This window comes from Silurus meridionalis, chromosome 5, assembly GCF_014805685.1.
Source record: "Silurus meridionalis isolate SWU-2019-XX chromosome 5, ASM1480568v1, whole genome shotgun sequence".
NCBI lineage: Eukaryota > Metazoa > Chordata > Actinopteri > Siluriformes > Siluridae > Silurus > Silurus meridionalis.
Genome location: NC_060888.1, coordinates 20,819,455 through 20,834,505, shown reverse-complemented (window position 1 = coordinate 20,834,505; position 15,051 = coordinate 20,819,455).

The following is a 15,051-nucleotide window of genomic DNA, read 5'->3' as shown; positions in this document are numbered from 1 at the left end:
TGACCTCAATTTCAATGTATAAATGTAATTATTGAAATTTGTCTGAGCATATGCACTTTGGAACATTTTTTAACCATCCATCCATCCATCCATCCATCCATCCATCCATCCAACCAACCAACTGCTTTTTTGTGGTCAGGTTTGTAGATGATCTCAATTGAACTTCTTATAGTTTGTCAGGGCACAAGAAATTTTGAATCCATCCATGCATCCATCCATGCATCCATCCATCCATCCATCCATCCATCCATCCATCCATCCATCCATCCATCCATCCATCCATCCATCCATTTATCCATCTTTGGTAATCAGTTTAGTTAAGTCAGGGTTGTAGGTGATCTCAATTTAACTAAATCTTTAGTTAACTAAATTAACTTTAACTAACCACATTTTTAAACAAAATTTATATTATTGCTTTATGACAGGGCACATGTACTGTAGGCATGTTTAAATACATTTCCACCAATTCATTCATTCATTCATTTATTCATTCATTCATTTATCAAACTTTAGTAAATGATTTATTCTGATTGGATTCTGGCATGTTTTTGGGAGCTGGGGGGAACCAGACAACCCAGAGCAAATCCACACTGACATCAAGTCAAACAGAAGATGTAGATGTTTTAATAATTAGTGATAATTGCTCGCCATTTCTGTTAGCTTTTTGTCTCAGATTAAACACATGAATGCCTACTATGGTGACATTTGTACATAGCTTGAATTTTTCATTTTGGGTCTCACCCTGTCACATTTCCCCTCATTATTACACCCATGGTGATGCAGTCCTCACATGAATGACATACATTAACTGTAATTTTTCTTTATTATTTACGTAATAGACAAAAGTGCTTTTTGCAACAATTTTAGCAGTACATTCAAAGCGTGACTTTTGAGTCCGCTGATTTGTCTGTACATAACAAACAGAGCATTTAAATTACGCAAATGCAGAGCTGTCAGCCTACATGTTCGCCCTGTGATGACTATTGTGCAGGGTCGAGACTAATCTCTCCAGCATTTCTTCTGAGTCATCACTGACATTTCTTATAAAGTATGTTTGAATGGCCCTCATGATTAAGTGACAGTAAGAGGAATTAGTACATAGTTTTGTTGATAGCCTTGTAAATGTGGTATGTGTCACCTATTTGTTAATAGCTTAATGCTATAGTACAAGCTTACCTAAAAAGCATATTTCATTGTAACTATTAGAGCCTTATTTGATTTTATTTAAATATGGATTTTCCATTTCATAAGATAAAAAAATCAATTAAAATGGGAATATATGATGTGAAATTTGTTTATGTGAGTGGACTGATTGTAAATAAATAAATTATAGGATTCATTTAAAAAGTACCAATTAAAAAAAAAAATGGTTTCCAACTCTGAGAAAGCTAATACATGCTTAGATGTCAGATCCTTTTCTTTGCTTCAATGCCTAAGCACTGCAGGTTTACAGTGATCCAATCCCTTACATCACCTCTATTCTTTTCCTGTCTATTTTGTGAACAGTATACGTATTTGTTTGTGAACTTTTGTAATTCATGGGAGTGCATGCACATATTGTGTTCCTCAGCAGCACCATGCAGGGATTAAATCTTTCTGTAAAAGATAACCCTGAGAAGAAATGTGCCCATGACTCAATAGTGGGACGAACAAGAATGAATGTTTAAAAACCGTGCCCGGTTTGGAGCCAAAGCACTCAATCCCTGCTCTCCACAGCCATGCCATGGTCCATCAAATGCCCATCTGCAGTCCATCATCTGCTTGGGGGAAAAATCAAAAGCATGACAATTAAATGTGAAGTCGTCTGCCACTCATCATCATGACAGGTGCCTTTTTGGGCAGGAATATTACTGATGATGTAATGGCATCAGACAGTAAGAGTGATGAAGCCAAATTCAAATCAGCCATAACTGTCAGCTTTAATCAGTTTTTATCTGTTTCTTTTTTTCAAAGCAGATAGAAGATTCACAAAGGTGGGAGAGATTACAAAAAAACAAGCTATTGCACATCAAAAGTAAAAAAAAAAAAAAAAAAAAGATATTTTGGATTTACAACATACAGAGACACATATGGTACTTAAGTTTGGAAAAAATGTTCTGACTACCCACATTGCTGCTAGCTGTCCCTGCTCTCTGATACTCTTTCCTCATGTCATAAGACCCGTGTATGACCCCCTCGCTTTGCCAAACAACGGCCCAGGAAATGCCACAAACTCCCACTCTGTCCAATGACATGCAAATAAACTCAACTCAGCCTGTAAGTATGACACTACCTGCAAGTCATAAGGAATCAAAGCAAGATATTATTAAAAAGGCCTTGATTGAGCATCACTTTGGCATGCATTCACAGTAAACCAGTACTCCAAGGTATTGTCCTAATCAGTTTGTGGGCTTCACTGGTGTTGATATTGGCAGGAAAGTAAAGCAATTTCCAAAGGCTTTATAATTGAGCTGAGCAAAGGGGCCATAGATCATTCTGAGCCGTAATTAGAGAGTTGAATTTCCAGTATGGAACAGTGGTGTTTCTCATCAACCATGTTGGGATGGTGGATTTAACACCAAATCTGACGTGCTGATGGTGTCACAACCCAATAAACAGTATTAACCATCTGGACAGCCAAGGACATTCTGATCAGCCATTTCAGCCAGCCTGGACAAAGCTTCTCAGCTCCAGTTCTCCACAATGCCATGCATGTTCTGTAGCAACTTCTAAATGCCTTTATTTTTTTCTACTGTCAGGACATTGTAGTGTATTTTTTTCTGCAGTTATATGAGTGAATAATCATTTTTTTAAATTTTTATAAGTACCAGCAATGCAGTACATTTTCAACCACCATGTCCTAGTCCATTTTACAGGCTATTTTCTGGTTAAAAATGGGATTAAAATAAAGAATTTAAAGATGCATTCATACAGGTCAGGTAACGTGTAAAAAACAGGAACTAACAACAATTTATAATTACCTTTTTGCTACTAGCTCTCCAGTAATTACTGACACACATCTGGGTCATTCAAGAATGCTCATTCATTTTAACCCTAAAATAAATATAAAATAATGGAATCGTTGCAAAATTAGATTTTGTCTTTTAGGATTGTATATAATGATTTAAGTCTAAAACCAGTTTTGTTACCATTTTGTTAGCATATATTGTTTACATAAAGTACACTGAAGTAATATGTTATGTGAGATTAGTTTAATGTTTTTTTTTGTTTTGTTTTTTAACGCAGCCTAGAGACCAGATTAGAGGAGGACACACTGCTTTAAACCTGTATTAAGCCTGTCTGTACAAAGCTCTAAGACAGGCATGTGTTAAATCTGGGTTAAATGCACATAATTGTTTTAGCTTTGCTAAGGAAATGGCCTGCAGCATATGATATTCTTTGTGCTTACTCATATGTGCTTTGTAACATCTGCCAGAAAGGAATTTCAGTGACAGCGTTTCATTATCACCTGAAAGTGCAAGAGATTAATCTCGGCACTCTCTTCCTCGTGCAGAATGCAAACAAACGCATAATTCGTCGCAAACTCGACGTACCAGCAGGAGACTGGTATTGGATATATCAAAGACCTTAAATGGCACCACGTTTATCACAGTATGTCTTCAGTATATACAGGAAGTCTTCATAACGACTTTTTCTATACTTCATGATTTAGGTTTTAATCTTAATCGAATTTTTCCTACAAACCTTCTGAGACGTAAACAGGTTGAGCATTAGCGCATACCTGAAAGCCAAAGATCTAATATTTGCTGCACCCTATTTTTCCAGAGCACAACAAAACCAGACCAAAGTTTTCATGTGCCTTTTTCTTTTTACTTTTTATGAAGAAACTTGCAGTATCATGTATCTGTTATACTAATCATATTTCAGTGTGTGGATAAGATTTTTTTCCATGTTTTACCCTTCGGCTAATGTTACAGAAAGCACATTAGAAATGGATGCAATGAGTATGTGTTTTTTATATAATCAATTATTATTATTATTATTATTATTATTATTATTATTATTATTATTATTATTTTATTATTATTATTATTATTATTATTATTTGAGACAAGAGTTAAATAAGGAATTGGATGCATGAATATTGTTTGCAGGTTTGTATCTTTGTAAAGCACCCAACGAATATGGACACAAAAGCAACACAAAGTCACCGACGTCTTTGAAGTCCTGTTAATTATGCAACAGATACATAAAGGCAACAATGGAAGCTTTCATGCTGGTCCTGCATTGGAGAATTCCACTCGTGACAACTCAGCCTTCAAGTTTCCACTAGTTAGATCATATTTCTGTCATTCTCTCGGCAGTTACTTATCTACAATAAGTTTCAGGAGGCTGTTGGGCTGCTGGACGTCAGACATTTTACTTGTGCCACATTAATAGAATAAACAAAGTGTGTCATTGTTCATACTTTGAAGTCTTCAGTGGGGAATTTTTTTTTTAAAGCATTTTAGAAGGAGTCATCATTGTCAGCAGTTATCAGTCATTGGGGAATCTATAACTTAAAGATCAAAAGTATATAAAATAAGTTAAAGGAGTCTCCAGTATCAGCAGGTAAAACTGTACAGAGGACAGGGGGCTCTATGGTTTCTCAGCAACATGTCTTTTTATGTTCAAAAGAGGAAAAAAAAGGGGTTGTTGCAGGTGGTAAAAATGATAACAGGTGCTAATTTCAAAGCTCTAGAAAAATAAATGCAACTGTAAATGGATAATAGTGCAATGCCTTGTCCATTGACTAATAGAAAGGTTTTGTGTTGGGCTGCTTCACATTACGCCACTGTTGTAGCATGCATGGTTGTGTTTTATTCCCCATTTAAGGTGTCTATACTAAAGGGAGACTTTATGTGCTATAGGAAAAAATTTAAATTTGGATTTAAAACGCATGTAGTCACGTAGGCAGCTGTAATAACTTGCAGGAGACTACTTAGGTCTGGGTTCTATGATTGGCCTCAGCTGAAGCTGTGGAAACATGTTCCAGGATGTGCATGCCATAACACACTACTAATGTATGCAAAACCTTGCGCAGATGGTTTTATAAGCTATGAGCAGAACAGAAATAATAAAAAAAAGCTTTTTTATAAATCTAGTTTGCCACAACAACAAAACGTACATGAGAACCTGGCTGATATTTCTTGAAATAAATTAATTGCATTTGAGCACTTGCTTAATTCATTGGCATGCTCTGATAAACCAAGCTGTTTTAAAAACCTGCCATCAATACGTCGTGATGTCCAAAACTCCAAAGTAAAATAATAGCGCACTTGTGTCTTGGCCAGTGACAGGCCCAGAGGCAGAGTGCCCCATGCGGACTTGCGCTTTATTGGAAAGGGGCCCACAACAATCCAGCTTGCATGCGTCATGAGCATAGTGAGACTCATGGGAAAAATAGAAAGCCCTGCAGGTTTTAGCTGTCAGGATGGCAAGCCAAGCCTTCATCTCAGTAAAGCATAAATAAATTGCAGTTAAATAACCTGATTAATCCTACTGGACCCAGTGCCCCGTCCTCTCAAAATGAGAAGATCTGGTTTTAATTTGGTGAGTGCTTAATTTGTGACAGAATGTTCACCGAGTCACATCAACATCAAACACCTTTCTTCAATCATTTACAAAGTCTCTTAATGGCCCTGAATTTCGTGCATTATTTCACCATTCGACACCAGCTGCATCAACAATCTTCTCAGAGAACTAAAGGTTTTAAATCTAATGTTACATCAAGTCACAATTCAGATTGCGTTACGAACATTAATGTTTGAATGGGATATGAATCAGTATGACATGTTCGTTTAAGAGTGACAAGACGACACAAAGTTTTAAATACTTAACGTGACGTGTAAAAGGATACCTTTAAAAAGTTTGGAACTGTACTGGGATTGTCTACGTACGATATACAATCAGAAGAGAATGTGCTACCATCCAAATAAACTGCTCTTGGCTGTGCATTCAGCTTGTTCAGCTCATTGGCTATTCATGAGAACTGTGAATTTTTTAAGTCTTTTTGCTTTGGCCAGTCTCCCTCGCCAGGAGCTATTTTTGAAAACAGTGCTTTCTGAAAGACAGCTCCTTTATGATCTCTTGTTACTTGACTCGGCTATAGCGTTACCAGCTTGGTGTGATGCAACACATTCTTTCAGTGTCTGTCCACATGCTTCTCAGATTCCCATTCAAGCCATGTTGTTATCAGGTAATTATACACGTCTTCTACGCTAGCATGTCATGAGTGCAGGTAGAATTTGCAGCAAAAGTGTGGGTTTCTGCTGTGGTATAAAAAGCATGCACCTCTCTCTGAGCTCCGAGCGTGACCTTGGCTGAGCCGCAGCACCGCTAATGGGCAGTGCGGGCAGCATCTTAGCAACTGCCATTGACCTGCTGCGGAAACTATTTGTGAATGAGACACAAGTCCAAAGGCAATTTTGCGCCCAGGGCGGATCGCCATTTCTTCATTGGCCATAATGGCGGCTTTGTACACTTATTATTTAGATGCTTGCTGATGCCTACTTGGAATGGGTGGCACGGAGAGAAAGCAGATGCCCGTTGGGGTAATCGCACCAACAACACTGTGCCACTCTTCCAACTATTGTATAAGGTAAGTATAGGAATTTTTTCCCTTCTTTGAGCTGCTTAATTTTATGCCACTCAAAGCAAAAAAAAATTAAGCAAAAAACTTACAAATAAAATTAATATCCTGGAAATATGACTCTTCTCGTCGCTTATTGCACAATCTGATTATGACTCATGAGGCGTTAATCCAGATGTTCAGAGACGCATCCCCTCCAACATGTAATCACTGCAATGTTATGACACAGAAATGATTGGAAACCAATAAGACAAAAGCCACTTTGATTGTTTTTTGAGGGGGAGAGTTTGACGTCCATCACAGAAATTTTTTATTATTATGCAGTGCTACATGGCACGACATATTTAGATTACAAATTCCAAATGAATAGGACAATACGCTGCATGATGACTGACACAAAAAAGTACTTGTATATGGGCACTCTCACTTGCACCATGTTATGTAGTTATGTCTGGCTGCATGTTTGGTTTAACAGTCAATCATTCTGGTAAATTTGGTTTTGAAAATGACTTTTTCTTGAATTAGTACTATGTGATATAGTTGTAGGAGTTTAGCCTGAAATTACTATTACCAGCTATAATTCTCTTGTTAATCACACAGTTAATTTACACAGCCTTGATAACACCCAAATGAGGATGGGTTCTGCTTTTGCATCTGGTTCCTCTTAAGATTTCTTCCTCATAACATCTAAAGGAGTTTTTCCTTGACACAGTTGCCATGGCTGCTCATAAGGGATAAATACACATCGTTCACTTTAACTCTTAAATTCTGTAAAGCTGCTTTGAGACAATGTTTGTTGTGAAAAGTGCTATAGAAATAAACTTGACTTGACTTGTTGAATAAATCAGAATTAATTTCCTGGAGATTACTAAAGGCACTTTCAACTGAATTGTTGATTTCGCATGCTTTGGATCAAGAAGGCAATGAGGGAAAGAAACCAGCGCCCTGGTGCAATTAGATAACTCTGAGGTAGACATCTGAAGCTCCTCGTAGCCGGGGGAAAAAGGAACAATGCAAAGACAATGGAGATTTATTCTGGTCTGAAAAGCTGCATATAATCTGTTGTTTTTTCCCTACTTCTTCTTAAAGAACAATACAGTGCTGAGAAGCTGCATGCCATGAGTCACTGCGAACGGCTTTGTTTCAGTGACCGAGTGCGTCACGGCTTGTCTAATGCACTACCAAAGATAAACTTCAAAGCTGAGTGAATGTCGAGTCAATGGGAGAGCTAAATTACCTCACGTGCTCGGGATCACAGCAGGGAAAACATATTCCTCTTATATATAACAGAAGAATACTTGATCTCAGATAAGTGTCATGAATGATTGGGATAGAAGTATGGGCATGTATTTGCTTAGTCATCTCATGCGTTTAATTGTAATTTAGATGAGGTCAGCGTTCATTTTCAATATAAAAGGTGCAGCTTGTATTAACAAAATAAAAAAATGTCTTGTGAAAACAGGGGGTGTGATGTAATATAACCCCACCCTTTGCACAGGTGATCGGAATGGTGAACTCTTTTTCTCACAGCCAGAATACTGCATACTCCAGCATAACGTCAAGGCACACATCATCAAGATCTTGTTATAGCAGCTAGTAAAGGATATTTTTCCAGCACTGCTGGGAGAGAGTGAGAATCACATGGAGAATCATAGGTGGAAGTGTGACAGGCGAAGGTGTGAACAGTTTAATTCACAGAGTGGATTTTTCTCAGCAACAACCAGACAGGAGAGAAACATCATCACATTTCAGTTGACTTAAAAAAAAAAAATTATTTAAAGCTCCCATGCTATTTAATTTCGCAACATCAAAAGTTAGCTCAGTGAGGGATCGCCCATGCTGCTGTGAAACATCATCCTTTACTTCTGGATCTAAATGGTTCTTCCAAAATGACTAGGAACAAAAACCGGATGGCAATTACACTAACCTTTCACCTTCAATGCACAAGCTTGAGTTTTGATTGTGAATTGTCAGCAGTAAAAGACAATACAGATAATTTAGAGTAATCAGAGACTCCATTTCCTGCTATAAATGTTCTTACAGAAAAAGAGACAATGCGATGTGGGCCAGCCAGCAGGGGACTGATGCAGTGGAACCGCAGTCCCGTCTCAGTGTGGATAGCAAGATGTTCATACATTCCTCACAAGCAGCAGGGGACGTTCCCTTAAAGCCACCATCCTCAGCAGGAAGCTAATTACTCTTTCGGTGCATGGAATTATGGGGTGTGTGAGAACACCTGACACTGCTCTAGAGGCACTAAGGAAAGTAGAGCAACAGCCAAAGATCTGTGTAGATACCTAACCGCATATTGTCCATTCCAATCCATTAAAGTTCAGATTATTAAGAGAAATTAATGATGAAACTCTCTATATTTAAATTTTTAATTTTTTGGTTTGACTAAAAATAGGACAGTTGTGTTATATAACCTTAATGGTCAAATGTTTTTGGACATGTGTGCTTTTTGGTTCTCTTTTTGCTGTTATGATAACCCCAATATTCTGGGAAGGCTGTCCACTAGATCATTTTGTACCTGTGTGTAACATTAAGGTTTTGGCAGCGAAAAGGGGACCAACAAAATATGAGGCAGGTAGTAATAATCTTCTCCCTGATAAGTGTATTTCAGCTGTTTATAGTTAAACTGGCATATACTTGACTTTGTACAAGGAAACCTTCCTCAAATTTCTTTCTTTGCTTACAATAATTTAACAAATCTTCTGCTGTTGTAGCCCACCTCCTCAAGATTTTATATACTTTGCATTTTAAGATCACTGCTCACGGCTGTTCTAAAGAGCGCTTATTTACATTTCTGGAGCCTTCCTGACAAAATGAATCAGTTTGGCCAAAAGTATTTTGATACCAATTGCAAACTACTTGTAATTAAATAATGGTATTTTGTGTCTGAAATATAAATGTTCCAAGCAGTTGAAGGTCTTTGCTAATAAAATTTGAACTCAATGAGGCTGGGATAGTTTGGAGGGAGACTTTGGAGAGTTGTTAAGAGGCAAGAGAGAAAGAGAGCTTACGTAACATACCGTGCGAGTGAAGTGTCGAGAAAAACAAATCATTAGGAAAGTAGTGTTTGAGTGCCAGGCGTGAAATTGCTGATGGTTTGGGAGTGGACAGGTTAATTCAGAGTTAAAAGAAAGATTAAGACTAGCATGTTAGAGAGCTTTTTATAAGGCCGATGGCAGTGCTCCCATTCCTGGAGCAAAGAGGAATATGCAACTAGTTTCCAGAGAGTATAAGAGTTCAGATTGCTTAGTACATTGTGAAACATAGACAAAAATATTTAATTTTTTTTTCTTTTTTCAAAAGTCTGAAGTCTTCTTAGTTAGCTTGAAGAGAATTTCCTTTGGAAATAAATTTTAAGCATGGTGTTTAAACCATGAGAATGTGAGCTTAAATTAGAGAGTGTGCATGCCATGGATAGTCTATAGACAATAGACATTTGGATAGTATGAATCTTGTGTTTTTCTTATTACTTTTTCACATTTCTTCTGATCACTAACTTTATTTAAAAGAATTTACTTAACCTCAGGAGTTTGAGCATTTGTTTTGCCAAATGAGAACATTTTTCATTCATTTAGAAAGTATTCAGCACATTCCAAGTTAGTAAAACTCAGTGATAGACAATAATAAAGTACAGTACTATTTTGTTACTGTACTTAATTACATTTTTCTAATATGTGCACTTTATAATTTTGCTTATACTGCAATACATTTCAGAAAAACATGCCGTTCTTCGCTACATTGAACACATAAACTGTGTTAAATAAGAATCTGTCACCAGGCCACAACCGTGAGAGTTTGTGTAAAGTACAGGTTCACTTACTGAATACCTGTAACAATGAAAAGCTCTCTTTTTATGTATGGAATGGAATGGTGAATAGAATAAATTGTTCAAATATGTTAGATCTGTACATCTGCTAGATTAAGTTTAGATAATTAGATTGAATCATTTGAATAATAGTCTGATAGATTAAATACATTTAAAAGCATGTACTTTTGTACTTTTATTTAAGTAGAAATGTAAAAAAAAAAAGTACTTTTCTATTACTAGAGTAATATTGAAGTGGGGGATTTGTACTTTTACTCATACAGGAATGTGTACTTTATACACTACTGGTTAAGATAGAACTAAATGCTCTGCAATGTTCTAAAATCATTCTACTATAAGTATTTGTTTAAAAATGTTTATCTCAGACCAAATATTGTTATTGTCATAATTTACTTTCCCTATGACTGGGGTTGAGGTGACAAATTTCAGCATTTACTATATATTCTCACATAGGCCAAGAAACTTGACAGTTTGAATATTCTTTAAGCCAAAGCAGCTAAAACTGAGACATTTAAAAGCTAAAATAATTAGCTGGGTTGGTAATTGTGTCTCCAAAGTTCATTAACTGCCCTGTGCTGTCCAGCTGGAGCAAAGAAGAAAAAGGTCAGAATTTCTAGACCCCCTCCCGAAATAAAACCACTTCCAGCTCATTAAATGCTGTACCAAGCCTTTATAAGGTAATACTGACATTTGCCACAATACCCTGGTCTTCACACTATCACATTCCAACCAAATTTACTCTGCACATACTGTAGGAAACTTTAGATTTTCTGATCGAGGAACATTTAAATGTATTAGGTAAAATATATATATGATTTGAAGAAAAAACAAAACAGAGCTACACAAAAGACAACTTGCTTGTCACAAACACCCATATCCATCAATAACTCGATACATAATAATAATCTGACAAAGCAATTTGACTCATTTCTTAGGCCTTTTCAAAGACAAACATGAGTCAGCCAAAATAACTCATTTTGGAGCAGAGACATGAAATGTGGACGTTCATGTCTTTCAACAGAGCCCCCATTATAACCCAGGAACAGGATTTTCTTTCTTTTTTTTCATCAGAAAGCATGAAAGATCTGAGGGTGAGTAAAAGCCTTATGTAATAATAAAGTGAAGAAAAAGAGGCAACCTAGTTCTTTCACACAGACACACACACACATGCACGCACGTATGCACAGACATGCATGCATGCACACAACAGTTCCATTTCTTCATCCTTGTATACAAACCTTTGCCTTCGTTACACAGCCAGAGTAGACACTCATACACATTCAGATTACATAATGCATGACATCTGATTAAAAGAACGTTGTTTATTTTTTTACTTGATCCCCGATTAGATAATTGATTATTCATAACACTGCATAGTAAAATACCTGCAAGAGTGGTGAGTGGGACGTGACATTGTGGTCTGAGAGCCGGGGAGGTGAAAAAAACTGTAATGCGTTTACACTCTGATAAATATCCTCCAGATACGTGCCATCTGGTAAGAGAGAAACAGAGAAAAAAATGGGACAAAAGGAAGAAAAGGAGCTCGGCATTGGCTACAAGCAGGTCCTCATCTGCTTCTTTAGATCAACCACTTAGATCAACGAATGACGAGGCAGATGGTATAGATGGGAAAAAACAACCAGAGACAAAATTATATGGGTGAAAGATGAAAGAAAAGGAATATAATTTCATATGTGTGTCCTTCTTCTTTGCTGATTTTTTTCCAACATCCAATGAGCTACTTTTGTGGAAAAACATCCAATGCTGCTTCTTTACCATTCGTCTTTTCTCATTTGGAGTTCTTTTCATGCTGATTGTTTTCTGTTTCAGTGTTTATCAAGTGCTTTGTACATTGAGCATCTGATGAGAAATGCGTTGAACTGGGGTTCTGGACCAGATGGCTAAGTCTGCAGGGTTATGTGGTTCTGGGCATCTCTCATTCCAGATTGTTTTTGAAACAAACAGCAACAACCATGCACACACACACACACAAACACACACACATAATATAATACATAACCTCAATGGCCTAGGAGAAGCGAGGTGGTCATGAGTTTGTATGATTGAAATAATTGTCTCTCTGGATAAGGGCATCTCCCAAATGCCATAAAAATGGCATGAAAATATAATAATAATAAAAAAAGATATACACAAAAAACCATGGGGTTATTTCCAGTAACATAATTAATAATATAGCTAATTAATACAGTATCTAAACCTAACTCTTAACCTTATTAAACAAGGAAAACATTTGTCTATTAGATTTATTTTTCAATAAAAGATAAAGGTGAAAACTTACTTGACATTCCTATCCTTGTAGGCACATCAAAAAGAAAATGCCCCTAAACATGCACATCAGACGACAGATCAGTTGCTCTCCCTTCAGCACCTGTGAAAGGCCTTGGTGTCTGATTTCAAACATTAACAAACATTACATAAATGTGACTGGGATTCCGTGATGACGTGCTTGTATAAATGGCAATGTATTGAACCTGTCTGGAAATGTTTAAAGCCCGTGGCTAATCAGTAGGTCTTTGTGTGAGACAAAACGTTTCTAAATTCCTTCTGACCAAACAGACCAAGTGCACCTGATGGGAAAGAGAATAAAGTACAATAGACAAACAACTTAATGAGCTGACAGTATGAGTAAACATGAAACGCTAAAACGTTTTGAACATGATTGAACACAAACAGCACCATGTGAACCAGAGCCAGTGAACTGCCAGTCATTGTTAGCATATTAGAAAGCCTGAAGCTTAACAGAATGCCCCATAAATCAGGTATATTAGCAACAGGTAGTGAAAGTTGGCATAAGCTTTGTCATGCAATCCAGCAGGTGCAGAATGTCAGACACATGGCACAGCAGACATCCAACTCTTCTCACTATAACTAATAAAACACAAACGTAACTTCGAAGCAACACACTAAACAAAAGCCACATCAGAGATGATACATCATTTGGGGATGGAATGTTCCAGTCATCCACCCTTTATTTTTTGGAATTTAATGACTATGTGATCTAAGGCTAGGCTTCATAGGAATAAACTGTTAAAAACAAAACAAAAAACAAGTCTTGTGTTGCCAATGACGAGTACACACATTTTTTAACATTACAGATTTATCATGGACAATTACAGCTCCACCTCATGTCCATCTATTCTTAAATCCTGAGTTTGTTTACACAACACTGTGTAAAAATAACCCAGGGCCAAATTATATGTGAAAAACAGATGGTACATTTTTAGATTTTATTTGCTGTACCTAAATAAATGACAACCCACAAACAGATTGTGGAAGTCGTAAAAAAAAAAAAAAAAAAAAGAAAAGAAAAAGAAAAAAACAACCAATATGGGCTAAAGCAATAGACAAGTTAAATCTTGCCACGTCAATTTTCTTGTAGTCTTCAGTCTATAATCACTGCGGTTGTGAATGTTTGCCTGTGACTGTTTAGAGAAGCAGGACTGGGATATCTTAGGGCAAGTGTTCGCTTTAGGGCAGGTGGTAGCTCTGTTTACTAATGGAGGGCTTTGCCAGGTCAGTGGATTTAGTCTGCTTTACAAGTGCTCCTACAAACAAAGGTAAATGAGATAAGCAGGACTTGAATATTTGCAATATAAGAAAAGTTTAGAACCTGTTGCATATCTTACACTCAGTGTTTGAAAACTTTTTTTGTGGTTTACACTTTACAGCATAAGCAAAGACAGGATACTGACATCTATGATATAAACAGGTTATACACAAACATCTCAAAGTAAACACGGGAACTCTTTCACACACAGACACACGCACACACACACTCAAAGAAAAAGTCAACAACATCTGCAAGATGCAAGATCCAAAAAAATTTCTGTAAAATTTAGTGAAATTCATCTCACATTTTGGCTGCCGTCAACTAAATATCTACTATCTCTTCTGTTATGTACTCGCGTGTAAGAACAGCTCGTTGTCAGAGTGTGCATGTGGTCAGATTAGCACCAGTTGCATGGCTCCTGATGTACATAGGATGGTGTCTTTTGGCACACGGACTTATGAAGGTTGTTGCTCCCTCTGACTGTGTGTGCAGCTTTGTGCTGCTGCTATCTGTTGGTGTGTTATAAAACTAGTCTCGAAACCTTTTGATACCACCTTGTACATCTCATACTTATGTAAATCATTTAGAGTTATAGATAAAGTGTAATAACTTGTAACAATGATTGGACTGACAGGTGTCCAGTCCACAAAAGTTGAGAATTGTGCTCATCTCCTCAACCTAGCAAAAACCCCAATGAAACTCATGTGCCATCTCATAGGGATGAGCCAGCCTCTCCTATTTTGCAGTGGTAGTTATAATGGCTTTGGCTTTCAACACTGTTTGCTTTATACCTATCAACTTGCACGTAGGCTTTTGTTTCCACTTGGCTGGTAGCCTTTTTTTCTCCACAATGAGTTGGTTTTGTCCTTGAGGTAGGTAATCCACATACTGTACTCTAACTGGTGTTGGTGTAGCTCTGTACTTCTAAACTAAACAATTCAAGGGAACCGGCACTATCTAGCTAGTCACGGCAATGTGGCTTGTCTACCTGTCTCTCTATAACATCGCTAGTCAAATCAGCCATTCTTTCCTATTCAACGTTAATTGGAAATAACCTAAAGGAATCTGCTT